This window comes from Pezoporus occidentalis, unplaced genomic scaffold (assembly GCF_034315485.1).
Source record: "Pezoporus occidentalis ecotype Australia unplaced genomic scaffold, CSIRO_AGI_Poc_V1 ctg7, whole genome shotgun sequence".
Classification (NCBI taxonomy): Eukaryota; Metazoa; Chordata; class Aves; order Psittaciformes; family Psittacidae; genus Pezoporus; species Pezoporus occidentalis.
Window position 1 is genome coordinate 6,135,680 of NW_026916052.1, and position 14,890 is coordinate 6,150,569.

At 36.7% G+C, this 14,890-nt stretch overlaps 1 protein-coding gene across 12 annotated transcripts in view; it reads right to left on the reverse strand.

Moving 5' to 3' along the window:
* The window catches only part of QKI (QKI, KH domain containing RNA binding), a 162,822-nt gene that overhangs the window by 16,870 nt on the left and 131,062 nt on the right, over nt 1–14,890 (reverse strand). The gene's annotated exons all lie outside the window — the stretch shown is intronic.

The window sequence follows — 14,890 nt, forward strand, 5'->3', positions numbered from 1 at the left end:
GGCCTTTCCAGAAATACTATCCTTTGTTGAGTCTGTATCCTATGAAGCAGAAAACATGATCATGATACAAGAAACCCAAGAGAGATGGTCAGCATCTAATGTTAAGTTACTAGCTTGCTTTTTATACTGAATGCCACTGCTGAAATTCTCAGTCAGATGGAAAAGAGCAGCTTCAGTGTCAGCTGCATTGCAGTCTTCCTTTGCTAAACAGGATTTCTTATAGTTTTGCTTATCTCGTCTATTCACACAATGTTTTTTAGATATTTGAAACAGCACTTTCCAAGTTAATGGGAACCCAGATAATAAAATACTATGCCATCCACTCTGAAAATCTGAAAGTCTGGTTACAGAGAATTATTCACCTGTATAAAACCATAACTCTTATAGTCTGTTTGAACTAGGGCTTCCAAGAGCACAAGTGATTACCAAAAGATGACAGAATTAAAAGCCAGAAAGAATAGCAATCATCACCAATAAGCAAAAAAAGCCCATACCTATTAAATAACTTTGCGGCCATTACAGCAATGCACTAGTGAAACTCTCTCTAGGTTAACAGGATTATTTACATGGGGCCTTCCAAATGTATAGGGAAGTGTTTTTTCAGGCTAGTTTGTAGGATAATGCTATATACACTTTATTCCTAAATTACATGGAACCAATTTACTAAATTACAAGAAAAAAAAAAGGTTTTAAATTGTATCTAAGCAAACACAGTACTTAGTAAGAGGTATGCTCAAGGAACACCACCCCATGGAATGGAAATTTTAACATCTGATTTTTATCAACAACTTCAAATAAACATGATAAGATGGATCAAGACTAAATTACTTTCAGATGGTAGAAACGAAAACTCTAATACTGAAGACTTGCATAAACACAAAGACTACACACAGTGAGAATTAATGTTGTTATTAAACATTCAGAACATACTGGAAGTTAAGATATTTTCTTTAAATAATGTGCAACAATCCAACTTAACACCAACACTGAAAAACTTAAAACACATTCAATTACCATTCTAACAAAAAAAAAAAAAAAAAAAAATATTGTACAGTTAAGTACTGTACCATCCAGAAAGCTCAGACTCCATAGTCATTAAAATGAGACCCTCTGGAACACAAAATGCACTGATTACAGCATGCTTAATATGACATACTCAGAACAGGCTTATAATTTACATGCCAAATAAATTTTCTGTTTGTTTGGTTTTTTTTTTTTTGTTGTTGTTTCTTTTTGTTTGCTTGTTAAGAAACTATTATACCATTGCATCTTTGCAGGTAAATTATGTAGACAATCATGACACAATAAAACCAGTTCCAAGTCTTATCTCCCCACCCAGAGGTCACAAATTCTTGTATTTTGGATATATCTCATCTAATTTATTTTAGCCATAAAGACTTTCTAACACTTTGATTCTTCTTTTCAAAATGGCTATATTTTGTTATTGGCTTTTTGCTTGGGTTCCTTTCTTTATTTATTTAATTGAAAGCATGTAATGAAAAAACTCCTCACAATGTCAGCTGCATCTCCCATATAGTTCCATTAAAGTTACTAAAATTACTCACTTCCTCCAAGTAAGAGTTCTGGTGATTGATCTGACACCATTACTGAATCTCAGTAAATGCTGAGTCTTACATTTCACTTGCTAGGACAATTTTAGTAACTCTAATCCCAGATTTTGCACCACAGTGACTATTTCCCAAATATAGCTATTTATAGGATAATAATTTTAAGATAGAAAACTTTTTTTCCCTTCTGACATCTCCAAAAGAAGGAGTTATAACAACTTAAAGGCAATAAAAGGCGAAGCAATCATTCTTACTTAGGATCTTCAATATTTCCCTATAGATCACTACACTGCCTATAAGAAAGATGTTGCAATTATCTAGGTTTTACAAAGTATATTTACAAAAATAATAATGGACTTCAGCATACAAAGCAGACCACCCTGTACTGCTCAGCAGCTGGTAAAAATTTGTTCTTTTAAACAGATTCCAAAACACAGTTTAAAACTTTTCCTTAAAGACTGTATCAGTGATAATTCACAGACATAACATGTAGACTTGCATTACCAGATATCAGAACTGTATTTCAATTTCTGATATCCTGTTTTTCAAAGCATTTATTAGATAGAGAAAAAAAAACACCACAAACATGCAAAGAAAACAAAAAGCTACTAACCTAACCCCCCAAAACAACAAAGAAATCTCAAATAAAACCCCAAAACCACTTACACCCCATCTTTAATACTGACCACAAGGACATCATTCCGACTCCTCCCAGAAGATGGCACTGTTTATTACACAATACTGTCTCAAGACATGGGTGCTTGGCACTACTCACAACCACCCTATTAGTACTTCTCAAACCCCTGCTATGCCCTCACATCCTAACAGACGCTTGCCACCCTTCTTCAAGGTGTAAGTCACAGAAGTGGGCAGGACCCTTTCAGACATGCTGTCATGACCTTCATTCTCTGGCATCAAGCTCTCTGCTTGAACCTCATTCACCAATAGCCAAACCCCTCAAACTTCCAAGAGCTCAGATAGAGCAATGGGTGCCTGTTTTTGCCTGCCCTACCCTCTTGGTTGCTGATTCAAATGAGGCTCACTGATGCAATCTATCTTAGCTCCAGGCATTGCTTCAGGCACTCTGTTAAAGCAAAGAAAGGTTGCATCAGGGGTACAAAGGCAATCTCTAAAGGGACAGTATATTACCTGTACAATAACTACAACAAAGCTCAGGCATTTGTACCAAAAAGAAGCCACTTTGAGCAAACATCAATAAGGTTATTTAAAGCCAGATTTGCATTACTAAGTTGAAGCTCAAATGATTTACTCAAACCTCTCATCCTCTTAAATCTCCAATGCTTTCCTTGTATTTCTCATGTACAATGTAACACGCAGATTAAGAAAAAACCCTTAAATGGTATCTTGAAACATGATTCTTTAAACGTAAGCACTTGCAACTGCTCACTGAATACAAATACTGAAAAGACACAAGCAGTAAATCCTAAAAAAGCCAACTGTGTACAGACAACAGTGGTGACTGATTTTGGAACAGTGGGCTGTATTCACAGTAGCTCAGCCCTGCCTGGGCTAGCAATAAAAAGACCTGAAGGACACCAAATGCCAGTGACCATTGCAGTAAATTGCTTTCTAATCCTTATCAGAGTAGGATTAATAGTCACACGATTCAAAACGCTAGTAACAACTACACGTTCCCCTCTACACAAAGTCTCTGGGGAAACACTTCCCAAAATAAAACCATTTAAAATGAAATACACAACGCTGACAATACTGATGCCCAGATAAAACCACAATTCCATCACCCACACTGGGCTTCAAACAAAACTAAAAAAGAGGACTGCAGTTATGTAATAAGCTGATGTTAGTAAATGTTTGTTTCATGTCACAAAATGGGGAGCTCACATAAAGCACTCCATTTAATTTTTTAATGACTTTCTTTTCATTAACAATGTCCAAGCAATACTTCAACCTCAGACACCCCAAGCTCCTCAGAGAATTCTTCTGTTTAATGCTTCTGAAATTATTCTTAGGCACTTAAATTCCTCAGATTCGCATACAGTGTTCCCTAAGAGTATCATACAATTTAACTTCTTATTTATATATAACACATACACACACATGATAAATATGGTATCAGTGTGGAAGACAGCCATACAGACTCCAAACAAAATGCACTTATTGTGTAATGCCAACGAAGGACTTCTGAAGACTGGCTTCATGTGTGACAGGTACGCTATTAGATTCTGTGTACAGTCAACTCTGAGAAGCCTATACTAAATTACGGTAGAGAAGGATCAAGTAGCAATGCTTGCTACAGAGCAGAGATCCACGAGGTCACATCCAGTGGAGAGAGGCAGTGCCAACAGTGCCCTGCCATACTGCTGCTGGATTGAGCTTGACCCACGTGGAAGGTGAGTGCAGCTGAATTAATTCACAAAGCAAACAATACACTCACTTGTACTCTAGCAGGGACACCTTATCCTGACAAGAGCCTCACAGTCTTACCTAAAACTTAGAATGTACTCTGATTCTCATTATCACCAGCACTGGCAGGGAAGGCTTTCAGAATTTTTGTACAAACATACATACTTTCTCTGTAAAATACTCATTTTCCTTTTAAAATAACTGCTTTGGAAAAGATAAATATACTTCCCCCCCCCCCCCATTCCTAATAATATAGATACACTTATTTAGGTGATGTTAGTGACTTTCACTGACAGTCTAGCTTCCGAATGTCACGTATTTTGGATGACATTTTTGTAATCCTATCACACATCCTTGCACTTCAGCTGAATTCTCATGAACTGAACTGAGCTCAACCCTAGGAAAGGCTGCAGACAGTTTTATCTTCCACTAAATGTAGCCAAGTCTGCCTTTGGTTAAGGGAGCAGTCCTTTATAAACTGTTCCAGAGCTATCCTTTTAGGATAAGACCAGGAGCAACAAGTGGGAAAAGGAAATGATGGTGAAGAAAAATAATGGGTAAATCAATTGCAAATACAGAGGCTAAAAATCAGTCTTGATCTTCCCCAGCCATGTGCAAGCTGGCCTGTCCCACCAGGCAGCCACAGCAATGCAAAAGCATCAAAGAACACCATCTCTTTTCCAAGCACCTCAAACTTCTCATGCAGACTCCCTTCCTGTCTGCCTCACACCACCTCAGGTTAAACAGCAATACCCAACAGCAGCTTCACACCTTTCCTGCCATCTCTGGAGAGACCTCCTCCAGTTACCACATTTTGTTGAAGACCATATGCTTTCCTCAACATTTACTTCAGGTAGAGAATTTTTCCAATAACACACTGTATTGTCTAGTACCCGGTTAAGGCATTAAATAATGTACACACACTTGAAACGGAAGTGCAGAGAACTTGGCAATTAATTATGGAAGAACACTGCACTAATGGGCAAGAGTAGATACTCGGGACTCTCCCTTGAATAGAAAAAGTCATTTACAATTGCCACATACAATCAGCATAACTTTTCTATCACTGTCTCTGCAAATATGTTAAATACAAAGACTTTCATGATTCTTTAGACTGCATAACTGTACAAGCCATGTGCAATTTACTAATTTAACACAAATTTTGGTAAAACACAATAGCAACACTGAAATATTTTACTGTTACTGATCTTATCCTTCTTGAGAAGGAGGCACTGCTGCCCCTCAGGTGGCTGTCACCCTGCCTTTCTACAGTCCCTAGCTGCCACACAGCTGCAGCTTGGAGGCTTGTGCTGTGACACTCGCTGGACTCTCCAGGCCCTAGAACAGTTTTATCTCCCTGACACAGAAAAATGTTCCACTGCAATTCACTTGGAGATCAGTAAGTATTCCTTAACATACCATGTGCCAGTCAAACAGCCTTTCCACATGAATGCCTCCATTCAGGGACAAAACCTTTGCATTCATAATTTATAAACAAAAACCCCTCACAAACAGTATCCTACAAACTCCTAGACACACACGTATTAAACCAAAAGACAGATCTCAGACATCAATACACTGCAAAACCACACTGGAATTCTTGAAACTAATGTATACACACTTAAACCTATTCTACCTTTAGAAGGTCTTTTTTCATATCTAAGTTGTTAAGAGACTGAAGTATCTATGGCAATGAAATCCTAAGCAAGCTGACAGGTAACCAGATGTAAAACACACAGAAGAGCCTTTTAAAAGAATCTGAATGTGAGTTCCTAAAATAATCACCTACTGCAAGACAACACATTTCACATAAAGCCTTTAACTTCTGGTAACCTATTACTCAGTGTTAAGGAAAACATCCTGTCATTGCTTCCCCTCAAAAACTTTGACAAAGACTTCCAACTTTCCCATGTCCAGTACATAAATACTGATAGTTAGTTGCTGGTAAATGTATGTTACTTAGACCTTCTCATCCCACACCACTTCTGACTGTGATGGAGCAGAAAGCCTACATGCTGAGAATTTGCCAGAGGTCTTCTCTGACATCATTTGGCAGCTATTCTTGCCTCAGAGGAAACTTTTCCAAATACTCTTGAGACAAAGTAAAACAAATCACTAAGACCAGCCATATTTCTTAGAGCCCTGTATAGAGCCCATCAACAATACTGTGGCACTGAATAGGTGGCAAGCTATAGCCCAGTTATTTCTCTACTTCCTTTTCACACTGACACACACTGCTATGTCTATGAGGACAGGCAAAGATAAATTAGCATCATTATTTCTTCTGGGCAACACAGTCTGCTTATCTTCTTCAAAGTAAGCTCTCCGTTCAAACGATATGCAAAGACGACTGTGCTGTTTCACTTGACAAATTCACTGGTCATTATGTTAAAGATACGGTGCCTTTTCCCCCTAGTGTATCTTTTTACACTTCCCATCACCTTATCTGACATATCCCTGTTTAATCATGATACTTGGCTTACCAGTAATATTTTTGAGAGTCCTTATGCCCTCCCTCCCCCACTTTCCATTTCTGCTAGCAGAAAATACAGATAAGGTACAGAAAATCAGCACAAAGCACATTTTATAAGCCAGGCTGAAACACAGCATCAGTAGAACTTGTGGGTTTGCTTCACCATCTGGGTACTTTGTCAATATACTGGGAAGAGGGCCCACAGGGAATGACCAGGTGCATTCTGCTTGACCTCCAGGGGTTTTTATGTCTACCCAAACACTTCTTTTGGACAGACATGATGGGCTTGTATTTAAATCACAAGGGTTTGGGCTTTCAAGGAAATGAGGTCTCCATCAGTTATACTATAGACACTGAACAATACTGAATTCTAAATTCTTCTCTATGTTTAGCCAATTTTTAATTTTTTTTAATTATCCTTCCTCTTTCCCTCATACCTCAACCTTTTTATGGTGTTAATAAAACCAGTGACAAGAATTTCTATATCCCACACAGAACAGCTTCAGCAATTCATAAAGCTCTGAAACAGGAATGCATCTTTTGTAACACATATCTACACTGAACCCCCCAAAATCCTAAAAAACATTTATACAGTACATTCTAAAAGGTTTTCAAAAAGACAGAATTATACTGAAATAAATTCAGCTTTTATTTTGTTAGTGTAGACATTTGCTAATATCAGCATTAAGATCCAAATGAAATACATATCAATAATGTAATCTAAAGCATTAGACCTATTTTTAGCAATGTGCAAGCTCAATTTAAAAACTTTTAGAATTAAACACTATTTTTGGTATTTCTAATTTTGGAATGCTAGGCATTGAAAATGCCTTGTCACTAGTTAGTTTAATTCTGAAACCAGGAACTAAAGCGTAAGTATACTGAATGAGAGACTATCAGGGAAGTTTCTGGTACGAATTTCCCATATATGGCTCCACCAGAAACATCCGGAGTGCCACTAACATCCCAGGAATCTGAACAGACCAGAAATCAGACACAGCCTATATTATGTAGGTCATTATTCCAGCTGCAGCCTTTCAAACAGACTGAACTATGCCAAAACACTTTGAGACTATGTTGACACACTCCACTTTCATCGGGACAAATACTTTAACCCATCCCGAGTTTAAAGTAAATTATAAAAATAACCAACCTGTGCTACACAACTACGTATGATCAAGGTAGTGGTTCTAATAGGTATTGAGTACAGGCAGTTCTTAGAAATATATCAATGGAATAATTAAATACTTGTAGATTGGCTGACCTAACCTGCAGTATTTATTTTAACCCTGATATCCCAGGAGGTTTATATTCAAGTTTGAATTATATGCTTGGAATAGCATATAAAATAAATTCCCCTTAAGTGCAAAGACACTGAACTCAGGTAACGGTGAGGTGACCAACATGGAAGGCCAGACACACAGGGAACAGCCAGGGCAACACAACAAACCCCACTAAGGGGTTTCAAAACTAGCATTGTGTTGCAAATTCTGAAGACTTCAGTGTCAGCTAATTTTGTTTCCAGCTATGCTAATGTTTTAGTACATAAAAAAGCCTTTCATTCTCAAAATGGTACTGAAATATGACCCCATGTTTTCATATGGAAAACATGTCCATTGTGTTTTTAATTTGTTCCTACCCAGAATTATATTAAAAAAAATAAGAAATATGACAATTCATATTAAATTTAGTAACCAAGAAAGAATGTGAGAAGTATCTCTCTACAGAGCAACAAAAGAAAACTAACTGCTGGTGACGAGGAGTACAAAGACTCTTGCTGTGAATTAGTACATCTTTCAAGTCTAACATCTCTTATGTGTCATTAAACACAAGATTCAGGGCTGCAGACTACCACAGAAGAATTCCAGCTGCAGTAGTGACTTTTAAGACATTTTTATCTTCAGCTCTAGATGTTCAAAAAAAGTAATACTAATTAAAATAATTTCATGTATTACAATACAGAACAAAACATGTTGTAAAATGTTCGTATTCAGGAAGCAGTGGTCTTCCAATAGCTTCTTAGACTGTCACTCTCCTGTAGTCAAATTTTCGACAAGAATCATGACAGCTAAATGTGATTAAATGAATTGTTTCTGCATTTCACCTACATTCCCTTTTGTATAAAGTTTAAATAAATGGTTTTATTTTCAAAATAACAGCACTGTCTTTTTCTATACATACACAACCACTAAAGTGGAGTCACCCAATGACTTCTTAATCTAGAACTCTTTACAAAACTATCACCTAGAGAAATAAGATTTTTTCTTTTTTTTTTAAAGTAAGATGACCCAAAATTCAACTGACCTGAGTTTTAAATTTCTAGTCTAACTGAGGAAACAACATTGAAAGTTAAGGACCTATGCACCCAATATATTTCAGTAATTCTCACAGCTGCTAAGAAGTGAATCAGTACTAAAAGCTCACAATTAGTTCCAGCTGCTCTCAAGTATATAAGCCACCCATAGCTCTGTTGATTATATCACATACATGTCTTACATGTGTTTTACTGGTACTCATACAAATGTTACTGTTTAAAAACCCAAGTTAAACCTTCCAAAAACACTATAGATGCCTCTCCTGTTCTTGAAATTTCAGGACTAATGAAGCCCAGGAGGAGGGGGTGGTACTATTCCAACTGGCTAGTCTTTTTCTCTTTGACGGCTGGCTAAAAGCTGTTTTCACACAGCTAAAAAATACAGAGAAGTGAAAAAAACGAATTGTGAGCATTCTCTTCAGAGGACAAATATGTCAATCATATGACCTTTCATTCAAAGGCTCAAGCTGCTCAAGGCATGTGTTGCTAGGCACAAGGCTTTCTTTGCTATTTACTAAGCTTTCTTTTCAGCTTTTAGAGACTGGCCAATGCTTATATTCCAGAGACAGAAGCAAGAACCTGGCGCTGCCTGGCAGAGGCTGGCACAAAGGTCTTTTGAAGAACCTCTTCCCCAGGGAGCTACACCGCTGGGCCCACCTGACCAACTAACCACATTCCCTTATTCACAAATAAATCCGTAAACTGTGGCTATCACATGGACAAGCAACCCTTCCTGGCCCAAGAATGAAAGATGAGAGATTCTTGCTGCAGAAGTCTGCTATTAGGAGCATGTGCTGCCAAGGAGCAGCCACATATGTGTACTGTGAGTTGTCTACCAGGCAAGAACATTGGCTATTAGAGAATTCATTTGATGATAAACTGATAAAAGGCAGCTTGGACTCCAGGTAGGCCTTAACTCATGGACATTCATGCTGTCACATAAGAGCTCAGGGAAGGCATGAAAGTTTCTCCCATCAGTTTGTATCATTTTATTTCTGCATGACAAATTTAGCATTACAAAATATTTTTAAAGCTTCCTAAGTCAAAGTCTCATACACCTAGCCAAAAGACTTTTGGCATTTAGAAGTATTAAGAAAAATAAACATGCAACAGCTTTTCATTTTGTAATCAATTCCTTTAATCCTCAGCATCTTTAGATACAAAAGATTAGTGGATCCTTAGTAAATCATTAAAAACCATGCAACATACTTCAGCTGCTTTTAACTACTCCAAAATAGTAAAAGTGATAATTTGACTTTATTTTTTCAAAGCAGTCATATAATTTTCAAGTGTAATCATCAAGACAAATTTAAACATAAGCAAGCCTTATTTTAATTACACATTATAGTTCTTGGGGAAAAAAACAGGAACTTGGAGCTGGAGTAAGAACCATTTGTTGTGTTAAAGCAAATTAAAACAGCTTCTTGTTTCAAGATACTCACCTCTTTGGGAATTTATTACATACTTATAGGTCAGTATTTAGCATCCAGGTTTTGACCAATAAAAACAACCTATTCTGCATAGTGTAGCAAGAAATTTCTTACAATACTCAACTTCATATATGTACTTCTATATTGCTGCATGTTTTAAGGGCATATTATAAGCCCATAATACTGAAATTAGGAGACATCAACAGTAACAATCATTTACTTTTGAAATTATTACAAGCACTGTAAAAAAGTCAAAACCAAAACCCCTTACATTCTGAAAAAAGGTTACTCAATTTCAATGAAAATACCTTTGCAATTGCAGATTATTTACCAATTTGTACATGTATTTCAGCAATACATATAGAAAGCAGAGTTAGAGAAACTTTCCTAAAACTGTTGTTTAATTAGAAAAACCCCAAAACAACAAAAACCAACCCAACATAGATAAAACAAAACAGATTTCCATTAAAAAAAGAAAAAAAAAAGTGTTATCTGGAGTAGAGCGCACATGATTTACTCTCCCACCCCCTGCCAATGCCTGTATGAATGTATCATTTTCATATGTGGGCCATCTTTCAGAACTCTATCTCCCACAAACAAGTACAGGTAATGACAGATCACATACAGAAAAGAGACTGTAGTATAACAAGTGAAATGTATTCTTCTATCCAGAAGAGACTGGGACCATGAGGTGTCTGAGTATAAATCAGAGACTCGCCAACAGAAAGGACTAGTTAACCTACAGAAAATCACCAAAGAAATTACTGACAATTTTTTCACCTCTTCTTTCCTAAAATACTAAGTTACTAAAATCAACTAATCAGCATTTGTTTTCTATATAATAATTAAATGAAACTACATGATTAAAGCAATTAGGTTAAGTCTAATTTTCTGTCCTAGAATGAGAGGACTATGTATCAGGCTTATCTTAAATAATTAATTTCACCATCCTTTCCTGCTGCTCTACACACTAATTTAAAGAACTGCTTCCTCAGCAGAAACACAGACACTACACTTAAGTAACCATTTAGCAGGACTCACAGTATAAATTTGATCAATTTTTACTGCAAGTTGAAGGCTATACTGGGACAGAAATAATCAAGACTTGTGTGCTTCTATTTGTTGCTATCTTTGCATGTTCCACAGTGTCGCGTCTGAACAGCTTGCTATAGACTCTGGATCAGATCTTACACCAAAACTTCATTTAACAGTTTCTCATTTTCTAAGCAGCTGAGCACTTGAACTGTAGCTGAAACAAACTGCAATCACCAAGCCACCCTGGATCAAAATGCTGTTACGTCATGCTCACGAAATCATTCTTGATATGCAATTTCCATCAGTTTTCAGAATGATCTTTGAGTCCTTGTTATAGAAGTAAAACTCTCATCCTTAATTGTTTTTCACATATCTCTGTAAAAATATGTTTAAATACTGCTCAGACACTCTGGTTCTCTAAACACTGTTCTAATCCAATCATTAACAGAAACCAAGTCTTTCCATTTAGATCTTTGAAATATGTACAATTACACTGTATTTCAGAGACTGTAGAATTATATTTTCATGTTTCAGTAGACAAGGTGCACACCCATAAATAAAAGTAGCTTACAATACATTTTCTACAAGATAAAGCACCTTAGTCTCTCTTAATCTCCTGAACTCCAGAACTTCATGAATATTTAAAACTAATACCTAAATTCACATATTCACTAACTTTATGGATTAGATGCTTATACACAGTATTTTGCATTAAACCTGTACTTTAATGGCTGTAAAAACTTTACATATATATATATATCTAAAACCCAAAATGAACCCAACTCAAACCAAAACAGAAAAAATACAATTAAAACTTTCAGTTACAAGATGTGGCAGAAAAACTAAGACACAAATATAAAAAGTCATGCAGATTTTTCCATCCTATCTGAGAATAAGTGAAGAATATTAATTTACTCATCATCCATGGGAAGACGGGAAGAGACAAATGAAGTCCTTTTCGTTCAGTCAAGGGAAATACAGACAACAAAGGTCCAAAAGGCTTGAAAAGCTATGGTATTTCTGAAGCAACTCAAATGGCAAAATGAATGGAATTTTGTTTCCAGAATGTGTAAAAATAAGCTGCTGTGTATCTGCACATGATCGCGTTCAGAAAGCTGAGACCTTAAAAACCAGAGAATGGAATGGGAATCAATCAGATGGAAAACTTACAGAGAATAATTTCAGAGGGAACATGTTCAGACAGATTTACCTAGAAAATAGAACAGCCAATACTAGAATGTAAAAAATTCAAATGCTATCTTAAGGCTTTTTCTTGGGTACAAATTAGTTCTGGACAATTAGGCTGAGGTTTTACGCTGCTGTCAAAGGAGTCAAGAATTATTTCTGAAGGTGTAAAAAGCCTCTGAGCTGGCATTCCTGTGGTACTTTAAGCCAATTTAACTGGTGGTGCTCACAATCCTACTCTTTCCTCACTGTTGTCTTCCTGTATCCATTGCTGTATCCATGACTGAGCCATGTCAACCTGCTCATCTGACAATTATTTTTTTTTTAATCTAAATAGTTTTCTGTCAGATTACAGAAGTGAAAAAGCTCACTGCAGGCTCAAATGTATGCCAGTGTAAAGGAGGAGAGATTGAAGGGAGTTGAGATCTCCTCTGTTCAGAGCAAAGTTGACTCAGCTGCATGCAGAATTAAGAGTCTTAGTCTTGCTAATACTGGAGCCAGCAGTCTAATTTCCAAACCAGAAGCATGGATTTTTCTTTTCTAACTGGAATCTACCACCTGACAAGCAACTGAACTTTTTCATATTAAAATATATGATTTCTTTTTTCTCATTCTTGTTTATTCTACAACTGTTTGTTGTTGGTTTTCTTTTTATTTTACTCAGTTTCTGCCCATTGCTCTTTACTACAATCATTCTCCTTTCTGATTTTCTTCTCTCTTGATGCTGACCTTCAGTGGAGGAATCCCACTGTAGCTCCCTTGACCAACTGTTCTCATCACAATCCTCTACTGTTTACCTTAAACCATGTGAAGTACACTTTCTAAATTTGTAGATTTACTCATCAGAAGCAAAGGCTACAATCTCAACCATTTACTTACTACTATAAATATCTATATGCATTCATGTTTTGCAGAGACCTTTGAGCTTCTTTGGTATTTGCACTCTGCGTTCTAAAAGCACCTGGGGAAAAAAAAATCTCTTCTAAAACATCATCATCCTAAACTGGCAATTTTTACACCTTAGACCACCAACTTTAAATACACACTAGTTAAACAGTATATCCAGTACTTGGAAAGCTCCACCTCAACAAACTGAAAATAACGTATGATTTGATACTGAGTACCCTACAAAAATAGATCTCCTTATTAATCCTTTTTCCTGTACCATATTCTTCTATAGAACTATCCTAAGTGAGAATTGTTGATTTTCTTCAGACAAGAACTGTATGACTTAGGATGATGCATTTTATTTTCATGCCTTTGCATGCACTGTTAATTTTCACCTAACAGTATATAAGAACTATTCTTACCTGGAGTTCAGATACCAGCAATATGCATGCATAGCTTCTGCTTCCAAAAGCTTACATATTAGCAACTAAGTGAAAAGAATTACTGACAGAAACAAACTGCTGGAATCTAAAGATCAGAGGCCAATGTAACAAAGCCCCAGCAGAAGCAAAATTAAATGGAGAATGGATGAAAATACTTTAAGAGAGTTTATCAGAAAAGGGGGAGTGCCTTGAGAAGACACAGCTGCTACCCTTATTGATCTAGCAGAATGCACATTTCTCTGATTCTCTGGATTCCTGGACCAGCAGGAGCCAAAAACCCTAGAAATATAACAAACACAGAGAACAAGTACTTTGCATACCTTCCCACTTCTCTGCTATGGCAATCTTGTGTTTCTGTATGCATGCCTCTGATACTTCCTCTCCGTGCTCTGGTGCTTGTGGGACATCAATCAACCAGGCAATTTACCTCTCAAAAATCAGCAGAAAATTTTGTGGGTTACTTTTTAGCAAATAAAATCAGCTCATGGAAAGGCCTGACAAGTGCTACCACAAAATAAGTAGTCTGCATTTGAGCTCAGTGAAGCAGAGAAGCAGAAAGGGGACTTTTGCTTCTAACTGTTAAACAGGCTCATCACATCTCATGAAAACATACCATAGCTGGAACCAAATTCAGATCCCAGCAGGTACAACTTTGTCTTACTTGAGACAACATAGCAGACTCCTTGTCATACTTTTAGCTGATAAAACCATAAGGTTTCCCTGCACTGATCATGGGGTAAAAGACCGAATATCCTTTAAAGAAAATATCCATCTTCTATCAGATAACCTGTCTGATGCATGTCTTCATTTACTCTGGAGAAGCATGTTTCTGATGTGACTGATCAATAATTTTCAGGTTATAAAACCCTTTCATTAAAAAATTAAGTGAAAGGCAGCATTTTCACTTTTCCCCCACGTACTGCAGAACTTAAGATCATACTATGTAGCTCAGATTCAGTTATCAGTAATTATCAAATATCCCTATCCTTACATCTGACCTGGCAGAAAAAGCAGCTAAGCTGCCTGTACTCTCATTGTCATTTATTTCCATCTCAGCTGTCAATTTGAAAACTATCATACAATAAGCCCCTATATTTTTACTGCCCAGTTTCTGAAAATAGCACTGATTCGCAGAACTGCTGTAAGTTACTGGTACTATGGAACTAAGT